The 13,161-nt window shown below is 39.1% G+C and overlaps 1 long non-coding RNA gene across 2 annotated transcripts in view; it reads right to left on the reverse strand.

Annotated features, from left to right (window-relative positions):
- The window catches only part of LOC136165416 (uncharacterized), a 104,440-nt gene that overhangs the window by 16,915 nt on the left and 74,364 nt on the right, over positions 1-13,161 (reverse strand). Inside the window, exons 3-4 of one of the 2 annotated variants that reach the window (XR_010662504.1) lie at positions 4,092-4,216; positions 3,105-3,808 (exon numbers count right to left, since the gene is read on the reverse strand). This is a non-coding gene — a long non-coding RNA (uncharacterized lncRNA). Of the gene's footprint in view, positions 1-3,104; positions 3,809-4,091; positions 4,217-13,161 lie in introns of those variants that run through there. The other variant, XR_010662505.1, reaches the window with a different exon arrangement.

Genomic DNA, 13,161 nt, shown 5'->3' on the forward strand with positions numbered 1-13,161 from the left:
AGTCTGGCAGGCTGGATCCTTAGGGTTGCACTGAAGCGATTTAGCACACACATGCGTGCACACACATGCGTGCACACACACACACACACACACAATTGTGAACCGTTATATTAGCATTCTGTGCTTTGACAAATTTATGGATACTTTTTTATGATTTTTAGAAACATATGCTTTCTCATAGTAAGTTTTTCATTGTGACATGAAACATGTTTACTAATAAATCCAAGTATCTTTAGTTCCTCTGGGAAAGGAAGCAAAAGTAAAAAGGCTTGTGTTTAGTAATTAATGTTTTAGTATTTTATCTCATTTGGGAGTGATCTAGGTACACAATGACTGTCCATCATTTAATTTAGCAAAACTATAAGGTTTCAGTATACCAAAAAGGTTTGTGGAAACTAGTTTAAAAGTTCACCTAAAATCTTTTATCCTGTTTATATCTATTAAATTCACTTATTTTCAATAATTATGTTTAGACTACCCACAAAAATTTCATGAGACATTAGACAAAGTCAGCCATCATCCCAAGTTATTTTTCTTGCTGACAAACTGTCTAAGAAAGACTACATGAACTTATTTGAACAAGAAACCCAAGTATAGGATTGGTCAACAAGATCGAACTTTAATGGAATAAAGTATGCCTGCATTATTTTAATGCTGATAATTCTGAAGACATACCTATTTTAATTAACCCAACAAACTTAAACTAGTTTTTATTTACCAAAGATTATCTCAGATCATGTGAACTTGAAAAGCATTTGGGTTAGTTTCCATTATATTTTTGAGAGTTTTCGGAATCCTTAATTCATATAAGTGCTTAATTCTCTTCAAGCCAAGTAGAATACTTTTACAAATTAATTTTGGTTCTACCATCCAAAGGTGGAAAATACTACACATCTATTACACACACACACAAACATATAAACAGATGAAAACAGAGATCTTACAGCTTCTGTTTTAAAATGACTGCCATGGAACAGGTAATAACACAAAACTCACTAGTTATAAAAGCAGTTGGATCAATGATTTCCGATAGATGAAATAAGTTAAGTTTATCTGTTCAGATGGCTAGAGTTGTTTACTCATATTTGTGGAGAAGACATGTAAGAGATTTTTCATTTGTCTAAGTTCAAAATGACCACCTCTTCCACTTCTTTTTGTTTGTTTGTTTGTTTTAATGAGAATCACTTCCCTGAAGTTGATATTTTAAAGAAATGATCTAAGAGTTCCTGGAGCATTTCTGGTTTTGCCAAGATTCATAAGAAAACGACAGTTGTTTTTAACTCCTAAAGGAATGGGTTGCAACTTAAATGACATCATAGGTTGCTCCACCCATTTTTAGAAGGTTTTTCTTTTACTTTGTGTACACAGTTTTATTTTAGCTTAGTGGAGGAGGCCTAGAAAAATGCCTATCTGGGTCTGAATGTCAGCTTTCAGCCTGGCCAATTTCTGTCCACAGAGCTACTTAAAAATCCTTCTAAATATCTTGTCCATTTTCAGCCAGGACAAACAGTAAATATTTCTGGAAGTGCTGAACAACTCCTTTGTTATCTCCAAAGAAAATGCAAAAGACATTTTCTTTTTCTCTTTTTGGGCACTGCAGACAGATCTGGGAGAGCTGACTCTGGTTAGAATTCTCACTCTTAGTTGGCTTGTGTCAGTCTTTTCAGGACCACATCTGCAGGCTTTGAGAGAGGTCTAAAGTAGAGAGTGTAGCTTCAGTATCCACAAGAATTTGGCAAGGTTTTCCATTAATTTTAGTTTTCCTTGGCTGTTTAAGGGAATAACGTAACAATTCACCAGAAAAGCCCTCGGAGTCTCATCAACTCTGGGAGGGACCCATACAGGGACCCTCCTTTGAGGGTCAATATAAGGACATTCATATCTACAAATCAGCTGAATATTATGCATAGGCTTGTTTGAGGACATTTTCTTTTCCAGGGTCCCAGTTGCTTATAACTGAGACATCTACCCATGAGTTAGCATTTTAATGATGGACTCCAAGAAGACTGTGGTGTAGGGGCCCAGGCATTATTTCAGGTGACTGACCTTGGAGCTGTTATGACTTTAAAGCCAACAGCTTGGTGGATTTTTGTTTACAATCTTGTTCCAAAGTCCTTTTAAAGTGGTTAGCTACAGTCAGGAGTTCAGTGAAACGGAGCTAGCCTCCCGTCCCCATTTTTTTGGTTTGTTTGTTTTGGTCTTTTTATTAATCCACGAACCTCAGGACATAACCTATTTACAAATAGTGTAGCTAGAGCAAGTTGGGTGACTTCATCCCTTGAATGAAACCCAGAAACCTGTAGGAGGAGAGCTTCCAGATGAGCTCTAAAGTCAGCCATAGACTTATCTTTTTTCTTTTTTTTGGTTGCATGTTTGAATAACAGACCCGGGAAGATTCTAGGATTGGCTCTCAAAAGATCAGTTTCTTCTTTGAGAGCATTTTCCGCTCCACTGGAGACCGTGTTGAAGATTGAGGATCTCAAATTATCATCCTCAGGGTTTTGCATTTTGCTTCCTTCATTTTTGTGCTTCCTCAGATTCTACCAGCATGCGCACAAGCTGATAAAGATCTATCAAACCAGGGACTCTAAATTCTTCAAGACTTCTGAAGTGGTTTCTTTTTATATCCTCTCTGGGTTTAGGAAATTCTCTAAGTACCGCCCTTCATTCAGTGTTTGACTGATACATGTGAAGAATTGCCTACAACCCTGGGAGGTTTTATTTTAAACTGCTTAATAACCTCTTTAGAATGGAAAGGCAGGGGGTGGCGTTGAGGTGGCTCAAGAGGGAGGGGATGGATATATGCTCACCATGGATATGTAGACTTAAGCTGATTCATACTGTTGTACAGCATAAACCAACACAACATTGTAAAACAATTATCCTCCAATTAAAAAGACAAGAGTGGAAAGGCAGTTCAGGTAGAGAATTAGTGGAATGTGAATACTCAGGTAAATGAAAATAGAAAGGGGCAGTAGGAGCCATGTTACTCATACTATCTTTTATTTCAGGATCTCTTGTGTCTTTTATTTTTTATTGGCCTTTCCAACGAATCTTTCGATGAAGCTACTTTGGAATCGTGAAGGCTTTTGGAGGCCCCTGCATATCAGTTAAAATAGGTATCTCATTATATTTAATTTAGCAATCCTAGCTTTCAAGTGTACTTCTTAAATGAATGATCTGATCTAACTGGAACATTTCCCATTATGGCCACGGGAATCCTAGCTTGTTTTTGGTAAGATTTTGCCATTTTTGTAAATATCTACAGCTTCCAGGTCCATAGTTCTTAGCCATAAAATAAGCAGGTGTGCTGAAAGGTGGTGTGCTTAATGCTTTAGAATTTGAGTTAGTAATTAACTTTGAATTTTATTATTTTAAAAAACAATGATTACTTTAAATTATTTATGTATTTATTGAGCTAGCTTTTGGAGTCTAAATAATACTAAAAAGGGATGTGCTGCTTAGGAGGGAACTGTATGGTGTTTCACGGTGTCCTTCATCGCATAACAACGTTCTTGAGGTTTTCTGGTGACCTAGTCAGTCTGCACAGTCTGTGGTGAGCTTATCCTAAAATCGGAGACGCAGAGTTTGGTGAGAAGGGCTCTAACAGCTTCTAAGTGTTCAATCCATACTCACCAATTTTTGAGGCTTTTATGCTTCTAAGATCTTTATCAGCAATAGCCTTTCATATAAAACAAAACAAATGTGTGCCCTTAGTATACCAAGCAGCAACCAAAGAGACGTTACTGCAGACTGGCCATAGAAGGCGCTGTGCACGCGGCCAGCCATTCCCAGCGTGGCGTTGGGGCTGTGGAGAGAATTGAAACAAAAGACCTCAAAGAATGGGGGTTGTAAACTGCTTTCAAAGAAACGGGGAACTGCAAATTAAACTGCCAACAGTTCCCAGCGTGGAATGTGGTCACAAAACCAAGGGCTAAGATTCCCAAACAAATGAGGAGTTGAAAACTGAACCAAGGCCTAGGTTCTGGGTGGAACTGTCTGCTAGCTTAAACTGACCTGCCCTGGACTGGGAAGTTAATTAAATCAGGAGTTTTATCCAAAGAAACCGAAAGCAACCAAGAGGAACTTACTGATGACCTTCGGAAATGATGAAGAAGACAGAAAACTCAGGGGGTTTGTGGAGTACCATGCCTCTGCCCCTGTTGTTCCTGAAGCCATCGGAAATTCACTTAAAATCCCACTGCTGCCACCAAATCTGTTAAAAGACAAAATTCAACTAAGTTTTATAGGTCTTACTGACTTTGTTCAATGACCCATGAATTGGTAGCATCCTATGTAGCACATATAAAGGTGCTATACACAATGAAGGGCTTTTATAAGCAGAAGTGGGCAGGACAAGGCAAATCAGATTACCTTATCTTTCTCTTAGAGGATGGAAGGGGTCTCTAAGGCAGATTACCTCACTAGTGCTGACCAGGAAATTCCAGACTGAACAGTTTAGACTATATTCCTGGGGGAGGTTGAGACTGCAATTAGGTTATGTATTAAGTCTTGATCCGTGACATAGCTTAACACAAGTGATTCCATTTGGGGTCCTTTTTTTTTTTCTTTTCACACCAACAGTGAGTGTTTTGCTCTGCCCTGCCCTTCTAAGAAGTTGCTGCTTTACCTCCCGAGTTTTCATAGCTCTTTACATAGACCTGTCTTATGACACTGAACATCTCCTTTGTGTATTAATGTTACTGGTATTAGTAACAACAAACATCCTTTGTTATAATCTTAATGCATTATTTTGTTTTATATTACTAATTTCATTTTATATTTCTAATTTATTTTATCCCCATTTTGCAGGTTAGGAAACTGAAACATGAAGAGGTTAAATAATTTATGCAAGAATATGTACATGGTGAAGTGCGGGTTCAAATGAATAAAGCCGGGAGCCCATACTTCTAACCACTACTACACAAGACGGTATTGTGGTTACTAGACTGGGAGCTTCTGGATGGCAAAATCTTTCTATGCCCCATCTTTGCACCTCCCAAAGTAATGCCATTCATTGCCCTTTAAAGATGCTCAGTAAAAAGAAGCACACGTTTGGTCAAATATCACTTTCCTCTCACCAGTAGGTGGATAAATTAGTGACTGATACATGGTGTTTAATGCAAATACTGAAATTTCATTTCCCCACTGCTCCTCTTCCCTGTTTCTCCTTCTCCTTTCCTTCCTTCCCACATTGACTGTGGAGAAGGCAATATTGTTGGGAAGGGCAGAGAGGCTTCTTTCCACTCTAAGGAGAGTTTAGAAAGTCCCCACTTTCCTGGGGACTAGACACCTCCTGAGTAACATGGAGGCAGCAGCCCTTTTTAGCTGGCAAATGTACTACAGTTTGCAACCTCAGATCATTCCAGAGAATGAATCTTTTGAAATAAACACAGAGGAATGGGATCTTTATTATCTCCAGATGGGACTGTGCAGGCTTGGAAGCTGTAGAAATAGTTCTGTTATGCCTGGATCAGGCTTCTCTTATCTTCCAAAAGGAAATAAAGTTCCTTTCACTGAGGAGTGGTACATTGTGCCATTTAAAAAGTCAGCTTGGATTAGATTCTGCAGATTGACCCCCCCCCCCACATTCAATCCATATTTTTCTGGTTTACATTTTATTTAAATGAATATCCCTCTCCTCCATTTAAAATAAGATATTAGGTTAAGTTGAAAATACACACACACACACACACAAGAAAATACACAAACATAGGTAAAATTGTCATTTTTGAGTTGTTATCACAGATTTAGATGTTATTTGGTAAAACAAGGATGATATCTGAAAGTGGGATGTCCTTTAGGGTATACTAGGAAAGGAATAGGTTAAAGCATAGTAAATCTGTAGTATTTTTACTTTTCATTCTGTTAGTGGTAGCCAGCAGGGCAGGTTCCATATAGAAGATGCCCAATAAACATTTATTGAATGAACTGCATACTTAAAATTTGGGGCTACAAAATAGAAAATGTAATTTCAAAATTGATGGTGCCACCTATTGGTGAAGATAAAATGTAAAACAACACTTACATAATAAGTTACATCATGTTTCCCAGTCATCTGTTATTTATCCCCATAGAGATTATAAGAATAATTGAGGAGCTGAAAGGAAGAGCTTGCTTGGTTCACACAGACATGAAGCCCACTTTAGTTGTTCTCTGTTATTCAGTTGCTCAGTCGTGTCCAACTCTTTGCAACCCCATGGACTGCAGCACACCAGGCTTCCCTGTCCTTTACCACCTCCTGGAGTTTGTTCTCCACTGGAGTTGCTCTCTACTAAGTGCCTATTAAGTGCATAATAATTTGGAAGATGTTAGCGAAGTGAAGACATAGTCCTATCTTCAAGGAGCATCTTATCTAAAAAGAGAAGATCTATCTCTTGGGAGCAGTCAACAAATACAACACCAAAAAATAAATAGCCTGACATTAAAATGCATGATGGGGAAACAGTGGAAACAGTGACAGACTTTATTTTTTTGGACTCCAAAATCACTGCAGATGGTGACTGTAGCCATGAAATTAAAAGATGCTTACTACTTGGAAGAAAAGTTATGACCAACCTAGACAGCATATTAAAAAGCAGAGACATTACTTTGCCAACAAAGGTCCTTCCCGTCAAAGCTATGGTTTTTCCAGTAGTCATGGATGGATGTGAGAGTTGGACTATAAAGAAAGCTGAGCACTGAAGAATTGATGCTTTTGAACTGTGGTATTGAAGAAGACTCTTGAGAGTCCCTTGGACTGCAAGGAGATCCAACCAGCCCATCCTAAAGGAAATCAGTCCTGGGTGTTCATTGGAAGGACTGATGTTGAAGCTGAAACTCCAATAGTTTGGCCACCTGATGGGAAGAACTGACTCATTTGAAAAGACTCTGATGCTGGGAAAGATTGAAGGCAGGAAGAGAAGTGGACAACAGAGGATGAGATGGTTGGATGGCATCACCGACTCAGTGGACATGAGTTTGAGTAAACTCCAGGAGTTGGTGATGGACATGGAGGCCTGGTGTGCTGCAGTCCATGGGGTCGCAAGTCGGACATGATTGAGCTACTGAACTGAGAAAGCATGACGTTCATTCTATGTATGTGGTTATATTTTATTTATTACATACTGGCTGTGGCACTACTAGTAAAGAACCTGCCTTCCAATGCAGGAGATGTAAGAGACATGGGTTCGATCCCTGGGTCAGGAAGATCCTGGGGAGAAGGTCATGGAAACCCACTCCAGTATTCTTGCCTGGAGAATACCATGGACAGAGGAGTCTGGAGGGCTACAGTCCATCGGGTTGCAAAGAGTTGGACATATCTGAAGAGACTTAGCACAGCACAGCACAAAGATACTTCGGGTGCTCACAGGGCAGGAAAAAGTCTGTTTTGCTTACTGCTTACCTCAGAACTAGCACATTAGTTAGAAGGCAACTGATAAACACTATTGAATAGTTGAATAATTTAGTTCTCATGGTTAGATACATGTAGCTTACAGAATAGTTTAAATCCTGACCAGCAAAACAGATCAGAAAACACATGTGAACACAGGAAGTCATATGGAGGAAGTGGGGTTTGAGTTCTGGAAACTCCCTCAAGGGATTTATAACCTAATACAGATGAAGCCATCAATGTAGGGAGATCTCTTGTAATCTTGGATTTGCGTTTAAACTGGAGATTTTTGTGGTTTGCTGTACCAACCCACGCTTTTTCCTCAGTCGATGACTGAGTTTTTGCTCAATCCTGGTGAAGTCCAAAAGCAAAAAAAAAAAAAAAAAAAAAAGAAGGCAGACAGTGGGTAGTTGCAAAACTGCAAGCATACATTTTACCCCTGAAGTCTATGGGCAGGTAATCTAGAAAGGTTTTTCCTTTCTCCCTTTCCCTTCCCAGCTATGTGCTTCAAAGTATTCCTATAGCACATGGCAATATGTATAAAGAGTGTTTAAATGGCTGTATCTTTTGATCTAGTATTTCTTCTAAGAGAGTATGCTAAGGAAATAATCAGGAATGTGAGCAATGCTTTTTGGTACAAAGGGAAATCTATACTCAACGTGGAAGCAGTTAAGTTTTGCTACAGATTTAAGACAATTCTCATACAGTATTAAAAAATATGGCACAAAATTTGTGCATGTAGGTTATCCCTGACTGGAAAGATTACAAATTGTTTTGATTTTACTCTAGTGTAAGAAAGTCTGAAATTTAGTGGAAGAAATTTAGCTCATCAATTCTGGTTACTTCTGCTTTCATTGTCTTTGACTAGACTATTTTCCAACTCAGTAGAGAAAGAGGGTTAACATGTAACATGCAAATGTTTCCTATCCATAGCTATGTAAGTGATTCCTATTAATACAATATAAATAAATTTTGTCTGGTAGATAATATGTGTGTGTTCAGTCACTCTGTTGTGTCTGACTCTTTGTGACCCCCATGGGGTGTAACCGCCAAGCTTCTTTGTCCATGGTATTTTCCAAGCAAGAATACTGGAGTGTGTCACCATTTTCTACTTCAGGGGATCTTCCTGACTCATGGACCAAACCCATGTCTCGTGTGTCTCCTGCACTGGCAAGCAGATTCTTTACCACTAGCGCCACCTGGGAAGCCCATATAAATCTCTGTGTCCATCGGCAGATGAATGGATAAGAAAGCTGTGGTGCATATACACGATGGAATATTACTCAGCCATTAAAAAGAATGCATTTGAGTCAGTTCTAATGAGGTGGGTAAAACTGGAGCCTGTTATACAGAGTGAAGTAAGTCAGAAAGAAAAACACCAATATAGTATATTAACATATATATATATATGGAATTTAGAAAGATGGTAACGATTGCAAGACAGCAAAAAAGATACAGATGTAAAGAACAGATTCTTGGACTCTGTGGGAGAAGGCGAGGGTGGGATGACCTGAGAGAATAGCACTGAAACATGTATATTACCATATGTGAAACAGATCGCCAGTCCAGGTTGGATGCATGAGACAAGTGCTCGGGGCTGGTGCACTGGGATGACCCAGAGGAGTCGGGTGGGAAGGGAGGTGGGAGGGGGGTTCAGGATGGGGAACACATGTACACCCATGGCTGATTCATGTCAATGTATGGCAAAAATCACCACAATATTGTAAAGTAATTAGCCTCCAATTAAAATAAATAATTTAAAAAAATATCTGTAAGTCAAATTCATTTGAACTGTCTATAATATCTGACTATTTCCTTACTAATTAATGAGTTAAATAAAATCTTTAATGTGTGTTAATTTGATATTTACATAAGTCACAATTTTACTTTTGAAAGCTATCCTCTAACACTATATATTTCCTGTAGTCCAGATAATTTTTAAAAAATTAATGTGTTGCCAAATTTTTAGTAAACTTTAAATTTAAGTACATTATGCATGCATACAAAATTAAAACATGTATGTTTTAGTTAACTATGCATGCATACATACATAAATTTATAGCTCAACTAATTCTCACAAAATCAATGTAACCAGTCTTCAGATCAAGGGACGGAATACTATTATTACCCCAGAAGTTGCTCTGGTGCCTCCCTCCTAGTCACTACTACTTCCCCACCAAAACAGATCTGACGTATGACATCAGAGATTCACCTTGTCTGATGTTTAACTTTCGGCTACACCATGTGGCTTGTGGGATCTTATTTCCCTGACCAGGGATTGAACCTGGGGCCCCAGAAGTGAGAGCATGGAGCCCTAACCCCTGGACTGCCAAGGAGTTCCCTATTTAACTTTACGTAGATGAAAATCACAAGGTGGGTACTCATCTGTGCCTGGCTTCCTCTACACATCACCACGTTAGTCAGATTCATCTCTGTCGTCGCATAAAGTTTTGGTTCCTTCCTTTTCACTGCTGTGTAGTTCTATTATGTGAATAGATTACAATTTATCTATGGGCTTTCAGATTGTTTCTGGTTTGGGGCTATTAGAAATAGTGTTGTCACAACTATTTTTGTGTATGTTTTTTGATGAAAATATGAATACATTTCTGCCAATTATCACATGTATTAATTTAAAATCTGAAAAAATAAACCTAAACGACATTACAAAATCAGTTTCCCTTTTTTATCTACAGATCATTCCATCAAGATAAAATTCTTTTGATTACCAAACTCTTTTAACATGTAAATATGTTCCAGAAGAATTAATCCTCATTTATGCCTTTTTGTGAATTTCTATAATCTGATATTTAGATCAGCAGCTAGTTGAGAAGTGTCGACTGGCACTGGAGGGTGTGAGGAAATCTGGTGTGAGGAAATCTGGCGTGAGGAAAAGGGAGAGGGAGATTTGGGTCTGATAGAAGGCAGTGAGCATTGGGCCAGGGAGAAGAAGCAGGAGGTGGGAGAGAGAGTGACTTTTCCACCCACTCAAGGTCTTGGCTGCTTCCCTTTGAAGAGAACCACTACAATAATTGTTAACATGATTTATTTGTTTTAAATAGTTTACAATTGGCAACATGCTTTTATATTTATTACCTCATTTGATCTTGCTCTCACAAGAAGATTAGTATTTTCATTATTGTTCTTGTTGGTGGGTTACAGTCCATAGGGTTGCAAAGAGTTGGACATGACTGAAGCAACTTAGCACACCTGTTTTATTAATGGATACTTAAAGCTTAAAATTGGATACCACGGTTAGACTGGTAAGCTAGGGTACCATTTCTTCCCCATGGAGGCCAGGCTCCATAATCTATGCACATCTACTTTATGCTGTCCAGGTCAATTTGATACCCTCCATTCACTCCCCGTGGGCTTCCCTGGTTGCTCAGTTGGTAAAGAATCTGCCTGCATTGCAGGGGATACGGGTTCGATTCCTGGGTCGGCAAGATCCCCTGGAGAAGGAAATGGCAACCCACTTCAGTATTCTTGCCTGGAAAAGCCTGTGGACAGAGGAGCCTAGTGGGCTACAGCCCATGGGGTTACAAGAGTCGGGTACGACTTGGTGACTAAACCACCACCCATTCAGTCCCCATCTTGGCAGTAGGGAAGGAAGGAGGAATTAAAAAGAAGAAAGAGCAGAAAATATGTCTTCGCATCTGTGAAGCACCTCAGCAGACCTGGGGGTCAGATGGCAGGGGAGGAGGCTGTGGTGCAGGCCTCAGGTGGATGGTCAGGTGGAATGGGATTCACCTGAAAACTCCCGGCAGCTGCTCTCCTGTGTCCTTGGCTTCAGCGCCCTGAGAAAGGGATTAAGCCTGATCTGTGCCAACCCTGTCAGTGGGCTCATCTAACTTGGCAAGCCTATTGTTGTTGACAACTTCCAGGTGTGCGTTTTCTTAGAGATGGATCTAAGGCATGAAAAATGCAATTCTCGTTGCCAAGGTATTAATTTAACAAATAAACAAGTTACAAAATGCAGAAGGGGAACATAAAGACGTCTCCAGGCTTCCCACTGGGCTCATCAGGAACTGCTTCTCTGCCATTTCCCATACTCAGCAGTCCAACAATTCTGCCGTAGATAGGGTGTGTTTTATTCTTTTTTCTTTCTTAATACATGTTTGAAAGCTTATTCTTATACCTTAGGGCCCAGCACTGTACACCCAAAGAACACTTGTCATTGAATTTGCAGGTTAAACAAAGAGTATGATTCCCATTTTAAATCTATAAAACTAAAGGAGCCCAGGAGATTAACATAAAGGAGTCAACCATTGTTCTGCATGATACAGTAAGGTATTAACCCTGAACTGCTAACCTGTAATTAGGTATCTATTCAAGCACCTATCCTCCAAAAAGAACCCACAGTCTTGTGAAATCTCACTTCCCACACATGAGAACCATTAAATGCAACCTGGCCAGGCTACCAGTTTGGGGTACATTTCCCCAAGGCTAGCCCTTCCGGGAGAGCAGGAAGCTCTCGGCTGCTTCTTATTCTCTACCTTTTAAGTAACAAAAGGGATTTGGTCACTCCACAGGCCTCTGAGATAAATGCTTGATTATCCTTTCAGGATTTTGAAGTTGTTCTCCAGGGACAGCCCAAACTTGATTGCTCAACGTTTGCAGGCAGAAACACAGATTAATCATTGGCATGTGAGTTCCTTTTTTACGCTATCTGAAGTTTCTTGGGTGGCGTTTTAACTTATGTAATAAAGTGGTAACCTATTTAATGTTCCTTCTACAAATGGCATTTTCTAAGTGTATTTCAAATTCTGAATTTTTTTTTTTACTGATGAATATGTATTTTAGTTTCTTAAAATTTCATGAAGCACTTTACAAAAGGAAAACAACTAAACTGCTGGTTATGAATAGCATTGGACACAGACTGGGATTGAGTGATTTTGGTAAGGGGAAAACTCATGATGCCATGGCATCTTATCACTCAAAAGTGCTCCATTTGGGGCAGCAGGAGGAAACGAGATGGTTCTAAGGAGAGTCATGGAATCCGGTTGCCTTTGTAAAAGACAGGAGCCACTGGGGGCCCACCAGCCAGGTGAAGGGGGAGTGAGAGTCACACATTCTGTTAACATTTTTTTAAAATATAGTTTTCTTATTACAAAAGGAACACTTCCTCATATTTCAAGTAGAAAATCTGACTAAAGAGAGAGGGGAGGAGAATAAAAAATACCTTAATACTACCACTCACTGATTACTAATTTCTGCACTGTCTTTCCCTAGTCTTGGAAATTAACTTCTAAATCTAGGGAGAAATGAGAATTATCCTTGAAAATACCTTCGATTACTCAGTGCCAGAATAGAATATTGCTTCCTCAGTTGATCCCTTATGAAGCTGTTGTGTTAATAAGCCATGTTATTTAAGTCTCAAAAAGCAAATAAAAACAAGAGGATCTGTTAACACTAGAATAATATTCACTGTGGCCAGATACTACAAATATGAAAAGTACATGGGATCAGAAATGTATCAAATTTACATCAAAATTATCTCTTTTGGATTAACCTCAGGCTAAGTTCAAGCTCACTTAAAGGCAGGTCAGGCAGAAATCATCACACCACTTAAAACATTCTCTCTCGCTCACCACCACCATCCACCAGCCCTCCTCTCCTTCCCTTTCCCTCTTTCTTTTCTTCTTCCTCTTTTGCCTTCTTCCTTTACCAAATTTAGGGGAATCCAAATGCAAAATGGTATGATGCTACTTATTAAAACATTTGTACCTATCCTGCAATAACTTTTATTTTTTTAATTAATTTTTTTTAGGTAAGAAGTGCATAACACTTTG

Source organism: Muntiacus reevesi, chromosome 3 (assembly GCF_963930625.1).
Source record: "Muntiacus reevesi chromosome 3, mMunRee1.1, whole genome shotgun sequence".
In the NCBI taxonomy this organism is placed as follows: domain Eukaryota; kingdom Metazoa; phylum Chordata; class Mammalia; order Artiodactyla; family Cervidae; genus Muntiacus; species Muntiacus reevesi.